Raw genomic sequence first — 20,979 nt, 5'->3', positions numbered from 1 at the left:
CATGCTTCACTTTTCACCATCATAAACAACTCTTCTGTTGTTATCTTCACTCCCTGGGTGCTGCCCATGATACGGCACAGCCACAGTGGTACCAGCATTGCTGCCATGTTGGCCATCCAGCCAGAGCTGCTGGTGAAGTCCATCATCTCAGCGGATATGGCTGGCATCACTAACTTGTGACAGTCCTCATCACCAACTCCCTGGCTGGCAGCATCACTCTCTGAAGATAAATGTACCTTCTTCCTGCATCTGGGAAAGCTGCCACAGTTGCTCTCTTCTCTCCCAGGGGCTTTCCTCTAGCTGGGCATGGATCTGTGGGTGATGCTGAGAAGCCTAGAGTGCTGCTTTGTCATTGGCACTGTGTGACGCTGCCCAGCAGCCCTGTCTGTTCATGAACACAGTTGTGACCCTCATCTTCATAGAAGTGCTCCATCACCATGATCTCATCATCACCCTTATCCTCTCTACAAAGTCTCCCACTTCCAGGACCACCAGTCACAGAATACTATGGAAGGACCCCCCGACGACTCATTCCAGAATGAATAGCTTGACATAAATGCATGGGTAGATTCCCACCATTGCTGGTCTTATAGATGCACAGCACCCCAGTGCCGTCCATTGCCCCAGCATAAGCCTACTCCCATGCTGAGGAACTCTGGCCCCATTTGTTTCCCATCCAGGCCTCTGACTAGTGGGGATGCCAGCATCTGGATACCCCACCTTCACCCTAGAGTGCTCTATGTGTGAGGATGTGTTAGGGTTGCCTTTATCTCTTCGTTGATGTTTATAAAATATTTGACCTTTTCAGGGGTCTGTGGACAAGCCCAGACTCCCAACTATATAATAACCATAAGTAGAGTGTAGCTTTGTGGGGTTCCTGTTGCTGGATAGATCTGCCCTGACCTCTTGCCCTAGGTATCCAGGCTATAGGGCAAAGTGTTACTGCTTGCCAATCCTGACATTGAGCTGACATTTGAGTCCAATTAAGTTCTCACATTGGGACAGGGTGAGTTGAACATTTTCATATTATGTGCTACATAAAATAACTTATTTTGTTTATCTCGATTTCTAGATTTGAGGCCAAAAGTTTGGAGTATACCACAGCTTCCTCTCTGTAGTTCCCTGAGGTGGGAGGTACCCACTTTGCCATGCATAACTCATCTCTCTTCCCCAAACGCAGCAATCGCTGTTCACTGCTCTCATATTGTTCTCATCAGTTTTTCTGAATTAAAGTTAATTTCCATGCCCCGGTAACCACCTCCTCCAAGGCATATTGCAAATGTTCTTTAACCTCACTCTAGTCATTTTTATAATAAAATATAGCCTCAAATAAAGTTCAGTATGGGATTCTTGGCTGACTGCACAACACCATGTTTGGCTATGTTTCTGGTCAGTAACATACTGCCATTTACAGACTTGTTTTACACACACACACACACACACACACACACACGTGTGTGTGTGTGTGTGTGTGTGTGTGTGTGTGTGCTTAAATTATATGGATCACCATCCAACAAAACCCAAAAGGCTCAAAATGTCCCTGCAAATTCCTGTTAGAGATGTGGCCTTCACAAAGAAAACAAGGCACACCAGGGCTCCTTTCTGATGGGTTGACGTAACCCACTTTCAACTGTCTGTTTTCCAGTCGTGAGTCCTGCTTGGAAGCCATGTCACTCCCACCCCTCATCAGCATTTATGAATATGCATTGTTTGTTGCATTTAAAAAAGTTTGTTCCAAACACTGTTGACATCAACTAAGGCTCACAAGTGATCTGGACACTGAAAGCCTTGGACAGCCAGATGGTAGCCTCATGTGCAGGCTGAGGAAAAAAAGATGGACTTTGATTTCCATGTATCCCTTTGTCTACCAGTCAGTAGAGAGCTTTGTAGAAGATGCCCATGTACAGAGAGGCAGGACTAAAGAACAGAACACAGAGGCTGTTCTTGCTGCTGCTGAAATCTGAATCTAAATCTGGCTTACTATTCTAAATATTTAATTTCACCAAATAAATGTGAAATCCTGACATTTGACCTTTAAGACATTTTAATAAATGTCGTAAAAAAATAAATGTCGTAAGTCAAGAGACTTTATAATATGAACTAAATAGACACATTCCTCAACTTTATGAAATTGGTATAGTAAAGATGGCTTATTGTAAACAGAAAAAAGTTAGTTACTGCATCTCCTCTAGGCCAGGAACTACTCTATAAGCTGTGGACATAGAGGGGATGAAAGCAACTGAATCTGAAAGCCAGAGCTTTTGTTCTACTAGAGCTAAACAACACCGTGTGCCCAGATACTGGGTAATTCATATCAAGTCAGTGTGAAGACCCAGTGGTGGGCAGGCACTAGGGAAGGGCTGGAGTTGGGCGTAGGGAGTCAGAGAGGGAACAGGAAAGTGTAGATGCCTTGACCCTGACACAGGATGATGGGGAGGCATCGTGGATGATGGTGGTGATTGAAAACCTCACTGGATGGAAACATGTCTAGGGAAGAAGAACAAAACTCTAGGCATATCCTTGGGAGAGATGCTAGGGGTATCAAGATAAGAATATAGTCTAGTCTTATAATTACACGTTATGGTTGGTAGCTTTCAAATAGAAAATGGCTTGAAAAACAAGACTTCTATCCTGTTGTATAGGTAAAATAAGTCCCACTATGAATATGAGCAGCAACATCCTGTACACTGGGACCTGGGTGGACGATAAGAGGAAAGAGCATGTAACTACACATGCTACTGACATACCCCCACCCCATACTCCCAATCATGCCTACTTCCCCACTCCCCCCCCACTCAAGCCCCCTGCCCCACTCTCCCACAACCTCCCCACACCACATCACACACACACACACACACACACACACACACACACAGAGTATGAAAGTGGACAGGAACTGCTTAGAAAGAGATCCTTGATCCACTTGGACTTGAGCTTTGTGCAAGGTGATAAATATGGATTTATTTGCATTCTTCTACAAACAGACCTATAGTTAGACCAGCACCGTTTATTGAAGATGCTTTCTTTTTTCGACTCTATGGTTTTGGCTTCTTTGTCAAAGATCAAGTGTCCATAGGTGTGTGAGTTTACCTCTGGGTCTTCATTTCTATTCCATTGGTAGACCTGTCTGTCTTTGTACCAACACCTCAAGGTTTTTATCACTATTGCTTTGTAGTACAGTCAAGGATGGTGATTCCCCTCCAGTTTCTTTATTGTTGAGAATTGTTTTGGCTATACTGGGTTTTTAACTTTTTCATAAGAAGTTGAGAATTGCTCTTTCCATGTCTGTGAAGAATTTTGCTGAAATTTTTATGGGGATTTGCATTGAATCTGTAGATAGCTTTTCATAAGATGGCCATTTTTACTATGAGCATGGGAGAACTCTCCATTTTTCTGAGGTCTTCTTTGATTTCTTTGTTGAGAGACTTGAAGTTCTTGTCATACACATCTTTCACCTGCTTGGTAAGAATAACACCAAGATATTTTATATTCTTGTGAAGGGTGTTGTTTCCCTAATTTCTCAGCCTGTTTATCATTTGTATAAAGGAAGGCTACTGATTTGTTTGAGTTAATTTTATATCCTTTCAGTTTGCTGAAGTTGTTTATCAGCCGTAGGAGCAGAATCTTTGGGGTCGCTTATGTATACCATCACATCATCTGCAAATAGTGATACGTTAATTTCTTCCTTTCTAATTTGTACCCCCTTGATCTCCTTTTGTTTGTCTAATTGCTCTAGCTAGAACTTAAAGTATACATACCCTTAACCTCTTAATTTGAGGTAAGGCTCTCAGAACTAGTTCATAGCTGCTTCTTAAATTGTATTCGCAAGCCGTTGCAGCAAAGTTTGACATAAAGATTTGCAAGCTCAGTGCCCACTAAAATGTATCTGCAGCCCGATCAGTGACCTACTACTCATGGTGTTCACTCCGGTGAATCTGAGCTTGAAGATCACAAGTGGAGAAAGAAACCACATCAGTTCTTTTTTAAGCATTTTGGTTGGTAAAAACAGAGTAGCAAGCTTTTCTTAGATCTTAACTACTATGAAGGAGAATAAACTTTCCTATCTCTCCCAACTGTGAGTGGATATGCAAACATTTATAATGAAATCAGAAGAAGCTGCTGAGCAAGAAAAATGGAAATTAATAAGAAAAAATGGAAAAAATAATAAGAATAAAAATAATACGATGTAAGAATGCCGATACACTCATATTCATAGAGAATTTTTCCCAATGATGTCATGATGGCAAATGGACTCCTGACAACACATTTACCATAAAGGCAAAGATCATCAAATATATGCACATTCACACCACAAGGATGCAACATGACCCCCAGCATTCTTAAAATCACAAAGACTGACAAGACCCAATGCTGTCCAGGAAACCAGCAATACGAATCTTCCTTCCCTGTTGGTGGAGATGCTGACACGGTATGGTCACACTGGCAGACAGCTTGGCAGTGTCTTTTTACAGAGCTAACCCAGACATCCACTCTTAGAAATCCACCCAAATGAAATGAATGTTTCCCTGTTACCAATTAAAAATTAACATAACTAAAATGTCGCCTTAAATTTAAAAGATGTTACATTGGTGTAATGAAATTAATATTCATAAGAAAGAAGAGATAATTGATTCAGGAAATAGCAGAAATCTCAACTTTATTTGTCTAAGCAGATGAAGGATGAATGAATAGGTATTGGAGTGTATTACTGATGCCATCTTATATCACAAGAAGGGGAAAACTTTAAGATTTAAAAAAAAAAAGACTAGAGATTGCCAGGGGATGAGGGAGCTTAGGAGAGGGACTTTGAGAACAGGGCCCTCTTCTGTGGGTTCTGCTTTGAAGGGCATACCATGAAATTGTCAGCACTCACAAAATGACATTATAAAAAGGAGACCTTTCTTGACTTCTCAAGTCAAGTTGTTGATGTCATCAGGATAGAATAAAGACTATATTTAAGTATATCAAAAGTGTATGGCTGGAAGAAGAAGGCAAACTACGTAGCTTTGGAGCAAGTATGCTCATCCTCTCACATCCTTGCTGACGTGAGAGGATGAGCCGCCAGCTCCCGCTGCCACAGGGGTGCCCACTCCCACATGTTCCTGGACATGGCGGCCGTATCCCTTCCAACCATGAGCTCCCAAAAATCCTGCTTCCCTTACATTGTACCTGCTCCAGGATTATTCACAAAAATAACAATAACAGCAAATATGAGCCTTTTCAGGGCAGAGGAAAGCAGTCATACATTACATGCAAAAAAGAAAGAAAAGCAAAGGAAAAATCTGCAGACAGTGCTAACTTGGCACCAGACATTCAAGGCAACTTTGTCCAGACTTCTATGTGGAGTGGAGCTCTGCCCTTGTCATGGGGAAGCAGGAGGCGGCAGGCTGCTGGGAAGACAAGTATCCAACTCACAGTTCACAGGAAAATCCGGCTTCTCTTCAGTCCTCAAGCACCAAAAAGGTGGCACATTACCCCGCTGCATCCTTCCAACAATGTAGAAAGTAAATCTAAGTCACACCGTCCAATGGCTATGAGGTTCTGCTATGGAAAATACATAGGTCAATGCGACCTGGCACTTTTCCACATCATCTTCTCCTTCCCACATTTTAGTATTATGGTGTCTATGAAAAGGTCCCCTGCACCATAAGGAAAGGATGAGGAATGGGCACTAAACATTCATCATCTTTGTAATATAAATAAATGTGTGGTATAGAAATAAATGTATAGTGTTCTCTATACATTCATTATTGCAATAAATATGTGAAGGATGTTTCAGACCAGAAGGGTGCGTAATTCCAGCCATTTGCCCCCATTCGTCAGAGAGAAATTTTCTTCCGAAGGGACCGTATTGCAAAGTTTTGTGACTTCTAAAGAATATGCACATGGTGTGATGATCCCGGAGGCCTCCCCCACTTGCCATTCCTTGTGAATTGAGGTGGATTATGGCACTTCCTCTGAAGCCTCATAATGAAGCCCGAAGAGTAACGACCCTGAAATGTGGCTTAACTGAAATGGCTGTTGCAGTGCCAGCAAAAGATGACTCACACTTGGCTCAGGAGCTATCTCTGAAAACTGCCAAGAACAAAGGGCAAAGGTAACTCACCAAAAAGCTCTGTCATCACACAAGTCACTTTGGAAACAGTCGCTAAATATATACACATTAACTGACATTTTAAAGAAATGTTTTGCCGTGTAGAACTCTATTATGCACATAGACATTTATAATATGTGTATGCATATGTATAATTTATCCATTTATTCTTAGGGCACAGATCTGATGTCTACTTGGACCACATGACTCTTCTTCATTCCTTGATTTTAATGATGCGGCCTAAACGATGTTAATCAAGTCCTACAGTGTCACCAGTCTCAAAACAGGACCTTGGCTGAAGTTGTAACTCTGCTCTCATTCATTCCCGTGCTCCTAGGAACTAAGAAAATTGCACTAAAAATATGTGGTGGTCTTGTTCATTTTTCTGCCCTGCCAGCAAAGTTCAGAAAACATCTGTGCACCTGAGTCCCTGCTGCTTCTGGGACAGGGCTTCCCACCACTTCTTGGGGAAACTGTGTCCCCAGATGCCTTGTTAGGGAATTTGTCTCCGCATGCCTGGCAAATGTCTTTTCGTCAGCATCTTATACATCAATGGACCACCCAGTTATCATATTCCTCCTGGGCTATGTGTCAAGCTGCACATTTATTTTTCTTAATCTTTTCTCAGAAATCAATTCCGTGAGTCCCTTAATCATTTTTATTGATCTTGCTTGAATTTTCTCTAGGATGATGGCACCTGCCTGCTCCTGAAGCACAGGTGTTGTCTGCCTCACTTACTGTCACCATCTCCACTGAGGTTCAACCAGACTCCACAAATACACAGCACAGAGCATGCCAGCTGACCTCTGTCTCAAAAAATAGCTGTCCCCGACAATTTGTGAGGCCCTACCCAGCAACCTGCGCCTTAACCATTTGGGCATCATGTGCCGATTCTGTATCAGATTCCATTATAGACAAAGCATCAACATTATTAAGTGTACAGGTCCACTTTCCTGCCATGTCTGTAAATTTCCCAGACTGCATATCTACTTTCCATCCAGCATCCTACTTCTCTGCTTCTCACCGAACCCCGCTGCATGTCGGATGAGAGTTGTAAGACTGTGTCAAAAGATAAATGAAGAACAGATTATGTTCCACTTAAAAAATCTCTTACTTTGCAAAGGTGGCAAGCTTGTTGGGGATAACTTGTGTGACTAAAACAGAGACTATTTGGAGAATCACAGGAAACACAGGATTCTCAGTAGGTGAGTGGAAAAGACAAATTATTCCCCAGGAGAAAGGAGGTTGATGATTGGCTGTGTCTATGGTGACTCTTTCTTTTCTGTGAGCACCACCTGATGGTCCAAAGGTTTTTACTATTGTTTGTTTGTTTGTTTGTTTGTGTGTGTGTTTGTTTTTTTAAACTTAAGTATCCATGAGAGACACAATTGTTTTGGTATTTATTGTTTTGGTATTTATTTACATATTGTTTTGCATAAAGAGGATTGATCCTAGATCTTCATGCATGCTAGGCAGGTTCTCTACCCTGACTTAAACCTATGTTAGCCATTTTTGTAGATATAAAAAGTGAGCCTGTGACTTTCCCTGGGGAGCCATCAACAACAACAACAACAGCAAAACGTTCATCTTGGACAGGGAACATGGCAGATCAAATTGAAGATTCTATCCGAGTCTTGTTCAATGAACCCAGTCTACTGGGGCCACTTTCAGGAGCGCCGATATCTGCTGCAGCTGGAATGCCCATCCCAGCTGGGGTGATGGTTCACCAAGACTCAAGACTCCAGAACTCTCTACCCAACTTGCAAACAGCTGGGCTGAAGTCTCCCAGCAATGTTTACTCCTTATGTAATCTTGGGGTGGGACCCGGAGGATCTCGTAACTTTTATGAGCTTTCACCTCCCTCCTAAAGAGACTGTTTCAAAAAGAGCTACATCAAAGGCAAGGAAACACTGAAAGTATATCCCAGGTCAGAACCATCAGTAAACTAACAGGTCGGAGTGCAGGGTGTAAACTCAGGCACACTGCCTAAGAACTTGCACACTAGGACACTTCTTAGTGTCATAAAGAATCCCGAGTTTGGGAGGTATGGGTGCATTCAGATAGATGGTGGTATCGAGAACACATGTATGGAACTTCCCGTGAGTCAGGTCTCCCACGGCAGCATTTCAATCAACTGTTCAGAGAAGTACGCAATCCTGGGGTGGGGTGGGGGTGGGGGATTGGCCAACTATGTAATGTTAAACTTTTTTTTTTTAATTAACTTGTTAACAAAATCAGTAACTTGAAACTTTATTGAAGCCTCTTTTTAAAATCTGTGCTTGTAGGTTCTGGAGAGATGGCTCAGCAGTTAAGGGAACTTGCTGGACAGTTATGAGGAAGGAAGAGGTTTGGATAAGAGCACCCATGTAACAACCAGATGTCCCACCCTGCACATCCTATAACTCTAGCTAGGGCTTGCTGGCCTGTCTGAAAGCCCTTGAGCCCAGGACTCAGGGAGAGACCCTGACACAAAGAAATATGTAGAGAGTAATAGAGAAGACCTGACACACTCTAGCATTCAGGAGTATATGTAAGTGTGTGTATCCACACACACACACACACACACACACACACACACACACACCAACACAGATGCGTGATACATAAAAATGAATACACAAGCAAATACTTAAATTCTGTGCCTAGAGAAAGATTCCGTTGGTTTTTGTGTTTGCTTTTTTGGAGGCAGGGTCTCACGTTCCAACTTACTATGTAGCCAGAGGCTGGCTGTGAACTCCTGCTCTCCCTGCCTCCACCGCCCGAGAGCTGGGATTACAGGGACCATCGCTCCTGAAGATTTGCTTCTCTGGAAAGGAAGAAGTACAAGAGCCTGCAAGTCGACCTCGGGAGCAGCTCACTCGGGTCTGGACCCCAGCTTTCCTCACGATTGTTCAGGCAAAACAACTCCCCAGGCACACAAGATGGGCTCAAGGGCTTCCCTCTGGAAGGAGGAATTTACAGAGAAGGGCAGCTGGCCCTAGGCTCTCAATCTGCCATTGCCCCTTTGTCTTTGCTAGGAAAGCAAGAGCCTCTGTCTTCTCTATTGTCTCCTCTATGTGAGATTGTCTGGCTTAGCTAAAGCTAAAATCAGATCCATATGCATCAAATCTCCATGTTAAAAGGAAAAGTGGTATTTCAAGAGGATTCGGTTTGTCCTCCAAAGGACAAAACCATCATTGCTGAAACACGAACACAACAACCAGCGAGTGATGAGGGGCAACCTCTGGTCATCTCCCTCACATCTGTGTGCCATAAGCCAAAGACACAGTTCCCAGCTCTCCTTTCCAGAGTTTGGAGGCCCTGCAGGAGTGAGTTTTTTAATCTATGACTTAATGCCTGCTATTAAGTGATTCTGGCTGTGTCAATAAATGTGTTTGCAGCTCTAATTGTGTTAATGAATTGAACATAATTAAACTTAGAACATGTCCCGAGTTTCTTCTGGCAGAACTCAGTAGATTTTTTTTTTTCAAAAGGAAAGAAAAAAACTCTCTTGGAAAACAAATGCACGCAGAGCTTCAGGTGTCATGGCGCAATCTCTGCGGACAGGGCTGAGATGAGGTGTTCTGGAATTGGCTTTGTGAAGACTAGTCCTTGGTGAATAAAACCGCACTCCATTTGCAATGACAGAAGCCTCCTCTCTGGTGACATCTGCAAGGCCAGAAGCTCCCTTAGGGTAGAAAAGATGTGCAATGGCGATTAGTTTTGATTGCCAACTTGATGAGATTTTTGAATCACAACAGAAACACAACTCTGATTGTGTTCATGAGGGAACTTCTGGACTGATGTAACTGAGATTGGAAGACACACCCTGAATGAGAGTGAGTCATTGGATTGTGGTCCTGGACAGAATAAAGGGAAAAAGCAAGCTAAGTCCCAGCAAGCATCGTCAACCCCTGACTGCTGCTGTGATGTGACCAGCTGCCCAGGCTCCCGCTGCTCCACCTCCCCTAAGCAGGAAGACAAAATAAGCCCTCCCTTCCTTAAGCTGCCTTAACCACGCATTGGATCACAGCAGTGAGAAAAGTAACCAAGACAACCTGCACCATTTTACCTTTTCCTTACTCAGTGAAGACCCACACCTGGAAAGGTATTCCCGTCTGCTATTTGTGCTGTGGTAAAAACCAAGACAAAAAGCAGCTGGTGGAAAAAAAAAGGGTTGGGGTCAGTTTATGCCCCCCAAGTTACAGTCTGCCACTGAGGGAAGTATGGGCAGGAAGTCAAGCAGGAACTTGGAGGTATGCAGAAGGCTGCTTCCTGCCTCCCTCACTGAGTTTGTTCAGCTGGCTTTTGTAGACAGCCCAGGGCAATCTGATCTAGGCACAGTGCTACCCACAGTGGTTCAGATCCTCTTACATCAGTCATCCAGCAAGACAGTCTGTCAGACAGGGCCACAGGCCAATCTGATGGAGGCAATCATCAACTGTCCCTCTTCCCAAGTGACTCTAGCTGTGTCAAGGTGACAAAAACCAATCATATGAGGAAAGGGAGAAGGTCTCACTAACTTTTCTTTAAGAGTCTGGCTACCGAGAGTTTGACTATGCTCCAGTGAGTGTATGGGCAACACAAATTGGATTTGGTTTTTTAAATTTGTTTTTTGTTTGGTTGGTTGGTTGTTTTTTTTTTTTTCCCCTGCAGGAAGGGAATCACAAGGATGGGGTGGGGACTTTGGAGCACTGGAAAGTGAGGGTGCTTGGAGTTCATGATATGACACTCCCAAATAATAAAATATTATGAAAAGTATATAATTACAAATTTTACCTTAACTTACAGAAATTACATAATTGTATTAAATAGTGAACTTCCAGTTGAGTGTTAATATCAATTATGGCTTCACTATTGTGGGAAGAATTTGTATGGCATACACGAAAGTCAGAAGGCAGAAAATACCATGTTACAAACAAAACAAAACAAAACAAAACAAAACAAAATACCCAAAATTAAAAACAACCACACAAATGTTTAGGAGTGAATTCACTGGGAACCTTCCCACTGGGAATTCAGAGGAGGGACCCATCATTGCCCTGGTCTTCTCCCATGTATCTGGACCCTAGGATTGAAGCTTTTCCATATAAGGCTGAATTCAGTCCTCACAAAGCCCAGGAGAAGCGGTTGCCTCCACTTGACAGGAGGAAGCTAAACCTCCAAGAGGTTGCACCCAGTGAGTTCTCATGGCATCTGCAAGCATTGTGGGCAGTAGCTCTGCCCCTCCATCTGCTGCAGCGAGACACTGTAAGTGCTTAACGGTTGATTATTGCTGACAACATTTCCTTTAAATTATCCTTTTCTGAAATATGGCTGTCAAAAGAAAACCCCCTTAAACTTGCAATACCTAAAGGCTTGGTTTGTGATAAAGAAAAACAAATAAATCAAGACCTAGAGACTATTTATCATTTATGGGCACAAGAAGAGAGAACTTGTACTTTAGAAACCAGAAAGTTTATGCGTGTTTACTTCCACTTTGCTACAACATTCCCCAATGGTTTTACAGGGTTACTAGTATTTTTTTTTTTTTTACTATTTTCGTATTTGCAAAATTCTTAAGACAGAGAGATGAGGAGAAAGACAAGCAAAGGGTTCCCTGTGTTGAAATAAACTTAGTTTTATTTACAATTTGTGGTTGCCACTGAGGAGCTATGGAATGGCAAAGTAGTAACTCAGTGTGACAAAAGGGCCCAAGAGAAAGTATGAACCACACAGGTGACCAATGACCTGCTGAAGCCCAGATGGATACAGCCGAACAAAGAGCCCCATTGCTGGAGGAAAAGCTTGGCACAAATGATGCTTCCGTCATTTATTGATCTGCTTATTTATTTATTGAGACTGGGTTCCACACTGTAGCCCAGGTTGGCTTCTTACTCAATAATCCTCTATCCTCAGCCTCCTGCCTGTTGGAATTAGAGCTGTACAGCACCATGCCAAGCCAAATGAGACTCATTAATCATTTCTTGAGGTTACTAGTTTTAATTGATTTTTCAGGCATAACCTTTTAAATAAGGTATAGTCTATTATCATCATTCGTGGATTCCATATTTGTGAATTTGCCTGCTCACCAAAAATTACTTAAGCTTCAAATCATCCCTGTGCTTCCTGGCCACGTGAGGACACACACAGGATGGGCAAACTTCAGCATTCACCTGTACCCCCGTCGCTGAGGTCAGAAGGGATTTTCATGCACACCCAACCAGTGTTCTTTATACACTCTATTCCAGGTGGATCCTTTGACATTTACGTGGTTTGGTTGGTGGCATTACTGTTTGAGATTGTGATGTTGAAGCCCTACCTCTACGTCTAAGCTCGAGAAGATGGACATGTACCCTACAAATCAATGAGTGAGATCGACTGTTCAGACATTTGGTATAGTGCTATTAACTATGATTTCCATTTCAGTGAAGCAAATTGTGTGTGTGTGTGTGACCATATATTATATATACAGCGCTCTTAAACCAGAAACCACCAGTAGAAATGATTATGTATTAATCAGTTGATGATCATGAAGCTCTTGGGAACTAACCTTGCATTTCCTTTAAGGTCAAAGGGTTGGTCTTGCTTAATGTTTACAACAGTTGCAAAGAATGCACCCAGTATGTGTCAGAGGTCAGTTCAAATTTCTCAGGGAATAAGAATTATACTAGTGCAGTTCGGCCCACGAGTGAGAAGTCGGATAAGAATTCTCTTTAGTCTAAGACCTTGCACTAACATTAAAGAAGCTAAATTCCAAAGCAGCCTCAATCTACAGTTAACATTGTTTTCTGCATGAGCAGATCTTAGGACTAACCAAAGTTAACATTTATCCCAGGACTCTCTAAGGTCCCCATAGGCAACTGGAGGAGGGGCAGGCAAGTGTAGAAGGAAGGGGGAGGGGCAGGCCGGGGAACTGGCTGCCATCTTCTCATCCCAATAAATAATATCCATCCCATCTATTCGTAATTACTAGTTATCTTATCTTAAAAGTGCATCAGAGAGAACTAGATGGCTCAGCAGGTGAAGGCACCTGCCTCCAAACCTGACAACCTGATCCCTGGACCAATACAGTAGAAGGAGAAAACGGACTTTAGATGTTATCCTCTGACCTCCACATACTACACTATGACACATGTGCATGAATGTATGCATGTGTGCTCACACTCACAAACACACACGCACACACACACAGACACACAAACTGGGAGAGAGAGAAGGGATGTAAATAAATATGGAATAATTCTTTAAAGAACACTAGGGAATAATATTAGTGAAATGATTATTCTCTATTTGTGTAGACAAAGTGGATCTTTGAGTGAATGACAATTTAGAAGTCTAGAAGGGATAGGTGGCTTCAGTGATATAGGTCAATGCTGAGCCGTGCAAATAATGACTCGGGGAAGGAAGTATTTGTGGTGTCCTACAATCATCTGCTATGATGGCAGCAGCAACTCCCTGGTGGAGAAGGCAGACTTCTAACTCCCACAGAGGCCTGCTTCATCATCACTGGGAAAGCCCCTGAGCTTGCCTCAGAGACGCTCCTCCCTCCATACCACAACAGCACTCTATGGGGTTTCTGACTGTGTCAAAGACAGACAGCACATTAGGATTTCTGTTTAGAAGCTACATCCAGCAGAAAAGCAGGGTCTTTATTGAATTCAGTCTTCAAAAACATGGGTCTGACTTCCACTTACCTCCCTGCCTTTAAACAGCATATTTCTGTGCAATACCAGGGAACACCTATTATACGGGAGGTAGAGTCAAACTGTCGGTTTTCGACGCAGAGACCTGGCAAGAAGCGTGGGGCTGCAAACACGCACACCCTGACAGATGCAGGAGGAAAACATGGGAAGTTTATTTGGGGACTAGAAAATGTTCTTAGATGGTGACACCTGTCCCCTTAGATGACAATTTCCTGACATTTTCTAGCTTAAACTCAAGGAGGGAGATAGAACCAGTCCTCACAATGGAGCCTGGAAGATACAAGTGAGTTCTGCCTCTCTTGTTGAAAATGTGTATGTCAACTTCGACCATGTAATCTGTGGATAAGGAGACAATGGCCATGAGTGCCCTCTCAGTGAGCTAATGTGGCCATGCGGACCCTGTTTCTTCGGTCTGTAATTCTTCCTTTGCTGCCCTGGAGATGCACGGAGAACAATGAGTTCAGTCATGCTACCGTAGAAAATTGTGCTACCCCCTCCCCTACTGTACACACACAAAGCAGTAGGTAGCTGCAACAGAGAATTCTGCCAGGTGCCAGAAGCTCCCAAATGTGCCCACTTTGTGGACATTATATCACTTGTGTCTACTCCAAGGGAAGTTTCTCTGTGAAAGAGGACCGAGCTGTCACCTTCGCTCAGACATCCTGTGCTCTCTGTCATGTCCATCACACATATGGTGCCTGGCAGGGTGCACCTCCACTCCAAGGCCCTTTCTGGAGAGCATCTGCTAACCCTGCCAGCCTGATGCCGCCAACCTCAGCACCACCTTTTCCCAGGTTTCTTGCTGAATCAACCAATTAGCTCAAATCATCTCTGACTGCTTTGAACTGTGTCTTGTTAAAACATGGGCGGATGGGGACCTGGTAAAGTCCAAAAGTCACTCTGAGATCCAAGCTTCGGATCCCCCAGACAGTGGCATCACCTCTGTCTTGCATTTAATAGTTAGTGATCTTGGGGCTTAAGTTTTCAACACGAGTTCTGGAAGAATCCTGGAACAGAGTCTGGGGACTGGATTCATTACTAACTTTCCTCAAGGCATTTTTCTCAGGATCGTTCCACAACCTACAACCTAAACCCCACGATTCATTTTTGGGGGAGGGGATAAATAACGACTGCCCAAGGGATCAATGATATATTCTGTGAGAGATTATCTCTCCTTTAACAGCTGCACCTCAGCTTATCCTATCTCTGTGACAGGTCCCATACCCGTGTTCCCAGAGTCACATAATCAGAGGAAAGTTCAACAGCTCTGTGTCTGCTGCCGATCACGCCAACAGTCTAGGGCATCAGGCTCCTTGCCCCTTTCCAGTGCTTTTGCATGCTTGGGGGTGGCAGGCAAAAGTTCTGTTACTATCCAATTCTGCCTAACCATGGATAGCCTGTTTCCTTTGACGTTGTTTTGCTCTGGTCCCAAATACTTACCTGGATTCCTAAGTAACTCTGAGGATACCCAACTGCTTATGAGGACTGTAATCATAGGGGGACCGATAGTACCATACTTTAAGATACACACAAGACTTCCATAAGCTCCAATGGCCCTTTGGAGGGTATTTATTTGTTGTAAGTGATGTAGTTCCGTTATGGGACTACGTCTCACGACCCCTGGTGTTCATCCTTCAACCCAAAGGATGCATCAAACACTTCCCTATGTCAGTTTCTCTGGAAAGTTCCTGAAAATTTTACAAGTGAAAACTTGCCAACCCCCAAAGCACACTACCGTTTCGAAAGCGATGTTGACACCATAATGATTTGCAAACCACTCCAGTATCACAGTAGATACTGTGATGGAGACGGAGAAGAAATGTAGGAAATAATGGGGGGGCTTCTCTATTCTTAAAGAACTTCTCCTCACTAAGTAGATTATTTTAGGTTTTCCCATTTAGTGTAATTAGTGCATATGGTCCAGCTGTGAAGAAATAGCTGCGGACTCCTAACTTATTATTAATTAGGCTCATTAAAATGCAAGTAAGAGAACATTGCCTAGGTAAACAATACCTTATGTCAGAAAGTCACTCCTTGACAAGAGCAAGTCTTCCTAGCTAAAGTCATTGCCGACACTTGGTTGAGGTGTTTTTAAGGCTCCATGGGTGCCAGTTAACTACTTTTGACTGACATCAAGGACAGACGCGCAGAGCTGAAAGGAGCCAGTGGTACGGCACAGCAATTCTTTACACATCATTTCAAAATACGTCTGTGGGAGGTTAAAGGTTGACAGCCCAATGACAGGCCTTCTTCAACTGCCGCAGTGGCGCAGCAGGGGCACGTCAGGAAAATTTCCTCGGCTCCCCTGAACTTCGTACATGTTCACATTTCTTTTCCTGTCTCCCAGGTTCGGAGGTACTGACAGCACTATGACAAACACCTGGGAAAGACAAATGCACATTATCCCTGGCAGAAGAGAAAGACACCTGCCCTGGAGTGGGAAGTCCCTCCTGATGCTTGGCCAGATTGGAGGGGAAAAGGAGGCCTGACTGGGTCCAGAGGGATGTCACACACTGGCCCCACCAGCCATCACCGATCACTTACCCAGGATGTGTGCAGGTGAGCCGTGGCCTGCAGCCACTGGAAACACAGCTCTACAGTCAGAGGGAGAGACCATGGACTACACAAGGAAGATGTTTGGAATCAACTTGGCCCTTCTGTTGGTGGGAGAACACAGAGTGCTGGGGTCAGACTCTGTGGCGAGGGTTGCAGGGGACCATCCCCAGGCACAGCCTGATCTCTGGAGTCCTTGGATAGGCAGCTGCAGAAGCAACAAGCACACGCAGGCTGGCTGACTTTCAGAGTTCTAGACATGTGTCCCTGTCTTTAAAAGTCAGTGCACGCTTGCAAATAAATCACTGCAGGGATGTAGGCTCCGGTCTAAATGGATCAAAAGAGGCCATTGACAGATGCTGAAATGAGAGTCTACTTTTAACAGTGGGTCAATTGATAAGTGTCTGACCTAGACTTTTGACTGACGTGAAGAGCTGTCAGGAAGTAACCTTCCTGCGTGGTGATGACAGTGAGTCGGGTGGAAGAGGAGAAAGAGGGACGAGAAACCCAGGGAAGACTCTCACTCCCTGGTGAACCCATTACTGCCCCCTCAGACCAACTCCAGGCAACATCATCTTTCATAATGGTGGTCCACACCTGGGCTGGATGAAGAACAGAGCAGGACACTGAAGTCCAGAGGTCTGGGAATGGGACTAGGGGGGGGGTGGCGGGGAGCTACAACTTGCCTTAATCAAAACACTGTTACTGATACCCGTCTAGTACCATTGCAAAGTGATTATAGAAAACAATGCTAAATGCAAGGCAGAATTGGCCCATGTTATATAGAAAGATTGCCGTGTGGTTGTCGGTATTGTTGTTTTGAGGCTGGGTCTCACTATATACTAGGAAACCCTAACTGGCCTAGATCTTAATACATAGACCAAGCCAGACTTCAATTCACAGAGACACTCACACTTCTGTCTACAAATACTGGGATTTAAGGCATGCACCACCATTCCCGGCAACAGCCTCGTTTGTTGCTTTTATGTGTGCTTGTATGTATGCATGTTCACACATATGTAGGAGCTGGCGTCTGCACGTTTATATGAAAGCCAGAGGTCAGTGTACCTTCCTGGCTGGATGTCTTCTTGGATTGGACTCCACCTTGTATATTGAGACTGATTCTCTCCCTTGATGCCAGAGCTTATTGAGCTAGCTGCTCCAGGAAACATTTCCGCCCCACCCCCACCCCCGTCTTTTCTTCCCGAGGAAGGATTTCAGCAGGGCCATTGTGCCCACCCAGCATTTAAGTGGGCACTGGAGCTCCCATGTTAAGCCCTCACGGTTGTTTGGTGAGTGCTTGATACACTGAGTCATTTCCACAGCCTGAGTTTGTAGTCTTGAAGAGAACTATGCACCGGAGTGGTAGTAGGATCCCTGTCTATCAACCTCTGTCACTCCTGACTAACTTAATTGACCTATTTATTTATTTTGTTGATAGGGATTAAACCCAGGGCCTGCGGAATACTTGGCAGGCGTACATCCCCTGGGCTTGTGCTTTTTATTTTGTGCAAGGATTTTGGGTCAACTTAGCTCAAGCCGGCTTACTCTGAACTGACTCTGGGCAAAGCAGCTTCGCCTCCACTTGCCTCGTCCCAGTAGGTAAGCGGAGTGGCTGGTCTATTCTAGGTCAGCCTCACCATTTCCATTTAGCATCTGATCATGACCTCCATGGCAGGTTGTATACTATTTTTGCCATATCATTTATTCCATACACTAATCCAACACTCTGAAGGTCACTTCTTTTGAGTTCTTTCTTCTTAGGTGAAAAGCTGTGATTTTTTACATTTTTACATTTCAGTAGTCTAGTTCTGAGTTGAGATAACATAGCCTGACAAGCAGCAGGACTCAGTTGTTGAGTCGAAGTCCAAGGTATGCACACAGATGCCTGTTCCTGGAGAGGCGCTGTCCTAAGGAGCCTTTGCACCACCTGTCAAGCTCCCCCACACTTTGTCAAGGTCGGTATCGCCACCACATTTATAGCTGAGGAAACTGAGGTGAAGGAGCCAGCTCCAGGTTACCAGTGCGCTCACTTTTTAACATAATAGAAGAGTCTGCAAAGTCAAGGCTGAGGTGCCGCCAAGAGACCACTGTATCGCGAGAGACAGCACAGACAGACATGGTAGGGTGGGGCCATTTGGAGGAGCCTGCTCCTACATGCATAAGTTTTTAGTTCTTCATTATCCTATTTCTTATCTTTCTTAAGGACACCCAAGATTATACTGTGCAGGGAAACAAAAGCTAGGCAACTCCTAGTCTTGAAGAGGTGAGGCACAGTGGGAGTCCCTGCTCAAGGCTTTCACTACCTGGAAAAAATCCTTAGCTAAGTGTATTTTTTTTAAGTATACAAATATAGTTTATTATTGATTAGGTCTCACTACTAGCATCTTGCATTAAGCTGGCTCCAACCCAGCAAGTTACTACCATATTCCAAAAATATGTCTAAATTTAGTTCAAAATATCTTTAAATTTATAACAAGCAGGTCTGTATAGAAACCATCATGGGTCTTGATTCGATAATTCCTGTTAATTCTGACTGGGAACCCCATGGATGGATGGATGGATGGATGGATGGATGGTTGGACAGATGGGAACCTTATCAGCTATCTGTGCTGGATTGATGACTGACCTCTTCCTAGTGCAGGTCCACACAGACTTACAGTGTAATGTCTTTTGGAAGCAAGGATCTTGTGCATATAATTAAAGATAAGGAAGAGATTATGCTAGGTTCAGGTGTCCCAAAAGTCAGTCATGTGAAGAGGATAGGAGTCAGAGGCAAGAAGGACAATATGTGGAAGGTGAATGAGTTCATAGTCACATGGAGACAAATATGGAAGGCCAAGGGCAGACAGAAGTCATTAGGAGTCAAATAGGGGCATAGGACATGTGATAGTTTCTCAGGGTTTCCAGAAGGAAACAACCCCTAGAGTCTTGACTTAGGGCCCATAACCCTGGACTGTGAGAGGAAATATTTCTTTCATTTTAATTCAGCTCTTTGTGAAGGCAGACATAGAACACTAACACTGTCATTTCAAAGTACATCAAGATGGCCAGGGCATGGTGGCCCACAGCTATCAACTCAGCATTTGGGTTTAAAGTAGGAACATGAACTTGAGTTCAACACCAGCCTGGTCCATAGTGAGTGCTGCTGCCAGCATGGGCCAAGTGGGAGACCAGAACTCAAAAGCAAACAAACGAAAATCCCCGAACTGCCTTCCACTCGTATCATGGTGACTGTGAAATACACTGCATTTGGGATGAGAGTCCTTTGGGGAGTTACAGACAGATACTTCCCCGGTGGGCTAGTTCAGGAGTAGTTTCGTCCTGTCCAGACCACTCCCCCACCTCCATCCCAGCTCCCTCTGAAGCGCCATGGTGGACTGGGAGTTGCTACCTACATTCTGGGCTCCTGTGGTTCTCTGGCTCATTTCCATTATGCTAATCAGTGGTGGCACTCAGAAGACTTCCATGGCTTCCAGGATTTGAAGCAAGTTCTCCACCAGATGGCGATTGATGAAGAGCTGCCGGGAGATGGACCAGCTGTAGCTCGACAGCTATTCATTCATGGTTGACACGGGCCGCATGGAGCAGCAGCTCCAAAACGGACCCTCAATGGAGCAACGGTCATCAGAGATAGGATAATGGAAAAGGCATCCTTGGTTAAGTGACATGCTTGGTGTCACGTCTGAAGTTCCTTCACTGGCCACTGGTCATGGTGCATTCTTAGCTCTGCCTCTATAGAAGCAACCAGAGGCCTGGGAGCTTGGAGAACGCTGCACGCCAATGCTGTGCTGCTGGGGTGCCGGTTCCTATCACCGGTTTCAGATCACCACTGTGACTGAAAGGACGGTTGAAACAGGAGGACCACTGTGAGCAGAGACCAAGTGGGATATTGCCCATGTGATTAGTAGTTTTAAATAAACTGCAGATACACTCTCCAGAGTTGAAGCTATTCCCTTCTAAATTTGAACTTGGCTAGCTCAGGGGCAGGCTTTTGTAAAATTAATCAGTTTTTCAAAGTAAGAGGGAGAGGGAGAGAGGGAGAGACGGAGGGGGAGGGGGGAGAATTGTAGTAGACCCTAACTGCCCATTCTTCTCTACCCTTCTCTCTCCATCGCCTGTTCACATACCACTGAGCAGAGTGGTCCCCTGATAAGATGAGCCAGAGCTCCTGATCTCGAGGATCATTGCTCTGCAGTGGCTTCCCTGTGTCCCGGATTAAAAGCCAAAGTCCTCACATTGGCAGGTGTCTCCTTGACATCTGACTCCCTAGAGACTCGGGTCTCTTCTGCTGCTCTTTTCCCTTTCTCTCATTGCCCTGGGCCTCAATTCTCTCCTCCAACAAGGCAGGTGTAATCCTGCCTTCCAGCCTCTCCATGGGCTGCCTCCTTTAGCTGGACCACACAGTTACTTGATGTCCTCACTCCTTGTACTGGCTGGTTTTGTGTGTCAACTTGACACAGGCTGGAGTTATCACAGAGAAAGGAGCTTCAGTTGGGAAAATGCCTCCATGAGATCCGACGGTAAGGCATTTTCCCAATTAGTGATCAAGGGGGGAGGGACCCTTGTGGGTGGGACCATCTCTGGGCTGGTAGTCTTGGTTCTATAAGACAGCAGGCTGAGCAAGCCAGGGGAAGCCAGCCAGTAAGGAACATCCCTCCATGGCCT

The 20,979-nt window shown here is 44.4% G+C and overlaps 1 protein-coding gene and 1 pseudogene across 1 annotated transcript in view; both read left to right on the top strand.

The window, feature by feature from the left end:
• The window catches only part of Spata17 (spermatogenesis associated 17), a 205,898-nt gene extending 189,273 nt beyond the window's left edge, over positions 1-16,625 (top strand). Inside the window, exons 14-16 of the mRNA XM_006497207.3 lie at positions 6,269-7,299; positions 12,304-12,448; positions 16,106-16,625. The gene's annotated coding sequence lies outside the window, so the exon portion shown is untranslated. The remainder of the gene's footprint in view (positions 1-6,268; positions 7,300-12,303; positions 12,449-16,105) is intronic.
• On the top strand, positions 19,662-20,229 carry Gm19058 (predicted gene, 19058; annotated as a pseudogene).

The sequence above is a fragment of the Mus musculus genome, chromosome 1, assembly GCF_000001635.26.
Source record: "Mus musculus strain C57BL/6J chromosome 1, GRCm38.p6 C57BL/6J".
Lineage (NCBI taxonomy): Eukaryota > Metazoa > Chordata > Mammalia > Rodentia > Muridae > Mus > Mus musculus.
This window is presented reverse-complemented; position numbering and strand designations above follow the sequence as displayed.